We start from the raw sequence: 6,274 nt of genomic DNA on the forward strand, positions 1-6,274 counted from the left end.
GCTCAAGGCCAGGTTGGACAGGGTTTGAGCAACCTGCTCTAGTGGAAGGTGTTGGAAGTGGATGAGCTTTAAGGTCCCTCCAATCCAAACAAGTCTGGGATTCTATGATTAACCCTGTTCCTGAGCCAAAGCACACGAGCAGAGCACCCCAAGGGTTTATTGTAGCACTGCTGCTGGGACTTCCTGCAGGAGCTCACAATGGATGTAGAAGGACTTGTTAATCGTGTTTATTTTTAAGCCATGAATGTGGTCTGTATGGCCCTTCAGTCTTTCCACCCTCCTGCAACCATTCACTGCAATCAGTGTGCTAAGAGGGGTAAAAATAGTGGTCATTCAAGCCTTTGATATCTCAGAATAGAAAGCGGCATCAAGGAGAAAATGCCATTTGCTTCATTCACATGTCTCACCAGACACAGATCTTTTGAAGTGCTTCTCTTTGCAGCCTGCTCCTTTGTCCAAATACATAAATAGGTGTTTCCTACCTTGAGTGCTTACAGATTTCAAGCATTTCATTTCAAAGACAAGTGTTTCTTTTTGTTTTCACATCCACACCAGTTCTACGCAGGAATGCCTCAGAGCTGAGTAAGTCCTACACCCGGCCTGATGCACTGCACTGCAGATGTGGGGTGATGACTGACTCCTTCAAGCCAAGAAGGGGAGCCTCATGCCACACCTCGCTACACACCTGACTCATGTCTTCGTCCTGACAGGTTTGTAACTTCTCTTCTCTGGTGGAAACTGCACAAGTTGCAATTAAAAGCTGGGTGAGGCTGGACCAACCCAAACTGGTTGGAATGATGCTCAAGTTTCAGTTGAAGTGCACAGAGCGGAGCAGTGAGCCAGGTGGGAATCAGACTTTGACATTTAGTGGTGTCACAGAATGATAATATTGCTACCCCAGGTGTGACTAATCCATGGCTGTGTCTGACATCCTCTTCTCCAGCTTGTGAATTCAACAGTTTCTACTTTAATCTGGGAGAAGCAGAGGGTTGAGCAATCCCATTCAAACCAAATAATACAGGTTCCCTTCAAAAGTACCTTGAAAATGAGTATTTCAGCAAGATGCTTGTAGTCCATCAGCTGCATAGGTCTTAAAAGAGCATCAAGGGCTATCTCCAGATGGGTGACACCAACGATCCCCAGAACAAAGCCTGTTTGGATCAGAGCTCCCATGTGCTGGGGGAGCCATCTGCTCAACTGCCGGTAGAACACGTCAGAGAACACAGTGAGTGACAGAGCAGGGATTATCTGGTTTTCCCTTCATTGACAGCTCAGGGAGGGGATCCTGCCCCTCTGCTGTGCTCTGTGACCCCCCCTGCAGCCCTGATCCAGCTCTGGGGCAGCAGCACAAGAGGGACCTGGAACTGATGGAGAGTCCAGAGGAGGCCATGGAGCTGCTGCGAGGGCTGGAGCAGCTCTGCTCTGGAGCCAGGGGCAGAGCTGGGCTGGGGCAGCCTGGACAAGAGAAGGCTCCTGAAGGGGAGACCTGAGAGCAGCTCCAGTGCCTAAAGGGGCTGCAGGAAAACTGGAGAGGGGCTTGGGACAAGGGCCTGTAGGGACAGGACAAGGAGGAATGGCTCTACCCCTTGGGAAAGGAATGGACAGCACCTCTGTGATACTGAGCATTTGGAAACACAATGAACAAGCCCTGAAGCAAAACATCAGGGACTGGCTGTGGGCAGAACAAAGCAAAGAACCACTCATGTCAAAGGAAACAACCTTCCAGTTAACTGAGATGAACCCAATGTGAAGCAAGCCAGGATTTCTAGTTTTCATGGAAATCAACCACACAACCCCCATGGTGCTCAGGAACAAGGACCGTGCATGGGAAGGGTGCACATGGAAGGTCTTTCAAGAACTTTCTCTGCTGCCAAAGGGAAAACACACACAAGAAGCAGCAGCTTGGGGCTGCTCCACTCGTCTGCTCGGACAGAAGAAAACTGAACTGCAGGAAGAGATTTACACCTGCATTGAACACACTGTCTGAACCCATCTGGGTGGACAAGGATTTGGGGGTGTTGGCTGGCTGAACATGAGCTTGTGCCCTGGCAGCCAAGAAGCCCCCAGCACCCTGGCCTTTATCAGCACCAGTGCGGCAGCAGGGACAGGGCAGGGACTGTGCCCCTGCAATGGGCACTGGTGAGGCTGCACCTTGAATCCTGGGTTCAGCTCTGGGCCCCTCTCTACAAGAGAGACCTTGAGGGACTGGAGCAGGGACAGGGAAGGGAATGGAGCTGGTGCAGGGCCTGGAGCACAAGAGATGGGGAGCGGCTGAGGGACCTGGGGGGTCAGATGGAGAAGAGAAGGCTCAGGGGGGACCTTATTACTCTCTACAGAAAATCCCCAAAGTTAATCCTGGCTACCTCCAACTACCGTGTTATGGAACAGGGAATCACTGCACAGAACAATCCCTGCCTTGCTCCCAGTAACAGGTAAAACCATTTTGAAACCCACACCAATGCAGTTCAGTAGAAAACTCTTGTGGCTCCTCAACCAGGCATCTGAAGTAACTGGTCCCAAGATCCTTTCCAAGCAGAAACATTTCTGACATTACTGAAGTGGTTTATATAGAAGTGTTCACAGAGTGCTGAGAAGTTTTTGTTTAGCTCAAGATCTTTCCTTATGATGCCAGAGAGCAATTACTGGCTCACAGCATGAAAAACACAATAAACCAGACATTCTCTTCAGTCGGATGGTGATTCAGCTATCATAGTTTCTTTCGGTTCTATTTTGGGGAATAAAAAATCACTGCTTTCAGCTCTCCAAAGCTGACATTCCCAAGGTACATTCATCATGAGTGCCAGCTGCAGCAAATGTCTGCTGCTCTTCCCTTCTCCTCACATTCTTTCCTCTCTGAACACCCGTGCCAGTGCAAGGTGGGGAGGACACTAACCAGGGTACACACTGAGCTGTAAACAGAGAGCAAGGCATGTGCCATCATCCCTTCCTTTCCCTCCCACGGAAGCTGTCTGTAACACACAATGCAATGTGCAGCAGCAGCCAGGCTGGTGCCACATACAGAGGCTGTGCTGCTGCTTCCTGGAAGAGCAGGGATCAGCAGTGCCAGGCTGCTGGCTATGAGGTGTCACAGGGATTTCAGCATGGGACATGCAGTGTGCTGGCAGCGGGGAAGGGATGGTGCTGCTGAGGAGTGGTGCTTGGGGAAGCTGGGAGCCAGAGAACCACAGGGTTAGGACATAAGGCTGGACATGAAGGGGGGAGGATGCCAGGACACTGTGGTGCAGAGAAAGACAGTCCAAATGGTAATACTGCAGAAGGAGGGAGTCTGTAGCTCAGGCTTTGCGACAGGCATCCACACACGAGGGGTGGGGGCAAAGGCAGCATGGGCAGCAAAGTACCATAATTAAACAGGAAAACCCAAGGTTAAGAACTGAACACCAGGACGTTTATATACCATATAGATGAACACAGCGTAAAATAATACAGGTAGGATGAGCAAATACGGGGATAACAAGTGCTCCAGTGGAAGGTGTCTCTGCCAGTGACAGGGGGTTGGAACTGGATGAGCTCTAAGGTCCCTTCCAACCCAAACCAACCTGGGATCGGATGAACAAGGTGACCCACCAACCTGTCAATCACAGGTTTTCTGTGAAGTTTGGGAGACTGTCAAAAAATCCATGGGGAAAAATATAAATGTTGCTCATCTCACCTAAGAATAATCACACTTTATGGCAGTCAGCCCATGATATGTATCTATGAGTGAAATTTGGTTCCCTATGCCAATAAACACTATTCCCAGGGCTTGCCCTATGTGTTTGAACAGGTAACTTTGAGCACGCTTTGTTTCTGAAGCAAAAGCAGCAGAAGACCCCCACCAAACCCCCAGCAGCATGCAAGACTTTATTTAATCACAACCAGATAATGGGAAACAGGACAAGAAGCAACTGCTGCTGAGTTGGCAGCAACACTTCACACAGCATATGTCAGGGGGCACGAAGCAGCTGCCTGGGCAGGATGCTATTTTGGGAGCTCACTTGGAAACATGGCTCTCAGTCACTTTTCTTGCTCAGCAAGAGCAAAACATCACTTACTGCCAATGCAACTCCTGAATGCATGACACTGAAGCACACAACTGGGAACAGCCCCCCAGACACACTGTGCTTCAATTCTGAGAACTGGACAATAGTGCTACACACCCCCATGGAACTGCTTGTGCCAGAGCCTCCCCCAGGGCAGGACAGCCAGGCCTGGAACACTTTCCAGCAATCCGATACAAACCAACACAGAATTCCAGGTAGAAGCAAGTGCGTGGAGCAGTATTTTAAGCAAGTCCCACGCAAGGGTCAGACAACTGTCAACAGGTCAATGAATGCACAACACCCAACAGATCACACAGGGCTCCATCTATTCCTATCAATACATTCTATTGAATTTGAGTTCCCAACTTTAGAGTGCTTGTAAAAACAAATTGAGCTGAGCTCTGAGGCAGAAGCTGTTCCCTGGGAGGGTGCTGAGGCGCTGGCACAGGGTGCCCAGAGAAGCTGTGGCTGCCCCATCCCTGGCAGTGCTCAAGGCCAGGTTGGACACAGGGGCTTGGAGCAGCTGCTCCAGTGGAAGGGGTCCCTGCCCATGGCAGGGGTTGGAGCTGGGGGAGCTTTAAGGTCCCTTCCAACACAAACTGTTGTGATTCATTTTAATTAACTATCCTTTGGATATAACCAATCAGAACAGTGCATTCCGCATATAAATTCAACATTTAAAAAACACAAGCACTTCACAAGAATATAACAGCACTTTAAAACAGATTCTGCTCATAAAACCACATCCATCAGAAAGTGAACAAATGCTTGACCCATTTCAAGAGGCTAACTTAGCTATTAGCCATTTTACCTTCAATTTTCAATTAACAGGACATCCTCAAAACAATTTACCCGTGTCAACACCTGAATTCTCTCTCAGGTCACACAACCTCATTAATTCCCATGAGTTTCTGGCATACAAAGGCATTCAGTTCACTGCAAACACACACATCAGTGCAGAAAGAAGTGGAAATAAAACCACCAAACCCACCCCCCTACACACACACGACCACTCAGATAGGAATGAAGACTGAACATACATCATAGATTCCAGCCATTTCAGTTTTCCTGTTTATTGTAATTTTACCATTACACAGCTCACCATCACAGCAACATGACACAAGCAGAAAAGCTGTTAAGAAAACCAAGAATCCACTGATTTTCTTTAACTTTTAAATTGATGTTTCGTGTTTCAGCGTTCCTAGAAGCTCAGCCACAGACCTGATTCATGACCAGGAGCTGTCATCAAGACCTAGGCAGACTCAGGGTGACAACAGGGTGACATACACCCTCCCCTCCGTTCCACACCGGAATGAAGCCAGGGTTTGGTTCAATCATAAGACTTCAAGACACCAGTCCTGGTCTGCAGCTGGTGCAGCTATTCTGCTCACAGTGTGCATGAACTGAATGGTTTCATTTCAATGTTTCTAATTCAAAGCAATAAAATCATCTTCAAAAATAAAAACTTCCAGACTGAATTCCTTCAAAAATCAAATTAATACTGTTTGGATTCCATCAGTAAGATACTCTGCATTGTTTAATACAAAAGTTACAGGTATCCACAGAATGAGGACACATGTACAACATCAGTTTTCTGTATGGATATAGCTGGCTGCTCACTATGGGCTGCATGAGCAAGTCAAATCAGAAAATGACCAGCTTTTAACAGACAAATGGAAGTTTTTCTAAGCACAGAACTTTCTCTGTATGTTCTCTTTGAAGAACAAAGATACTGAAGAATTACAGACTCAATAAAATGAAATACCCACGTGCCTTACAAAACCACTGCCCTATACCTGCAAAGAAGACACAGCCAAAAGACTAAGCTAAAAATACTTTAGATTCTTAAATACGTATTACATTCTATAAGGAATAAGCAACACTGATCAAGTAGTGAATTCATACATGGACACAGACACCATACCAAGCAATTAAATGAAGAAAACTAAAGTCAAATGTGCTTCTGTATCTAAAGGGATGGGAAGAGGCTGCAGCCAGAGTAGGAGTGCTCTGAGAGGAAGCCTGCTGAAGTGGGACATATCTCAGACCTGAGTCCTTCTGCAGAGATCCTGAAGCACCTACAGGTGAGCTGCAGCTCAGTGAGAGGGCTCACAGAAGAGCACATTATTGAGTGCTGTTTATCACTAACAAGGCTTACTTTGTAAGGAAGAAGATAACTTTCCTCAGTTGCACTCAAGATCACAACTAACCAAGTGTGCTCATCAACCACCTGG

This window comes from Melopsittacus undulatus, chromosome 4, assembly GCF_012275295.1.
Source record: "Melopsittacus undulatus isolate bMelUnd1 chromosome 4, bMelUnd1.mat.Z, whole genome shotgun sequence".
NCBI classification, from domain to species: Eukaryota; Metazoa; Chordata; class Aves; order Psittaciformes; family Psittaculidae; genus Melopsittacus; species Melopsittacus undulatus.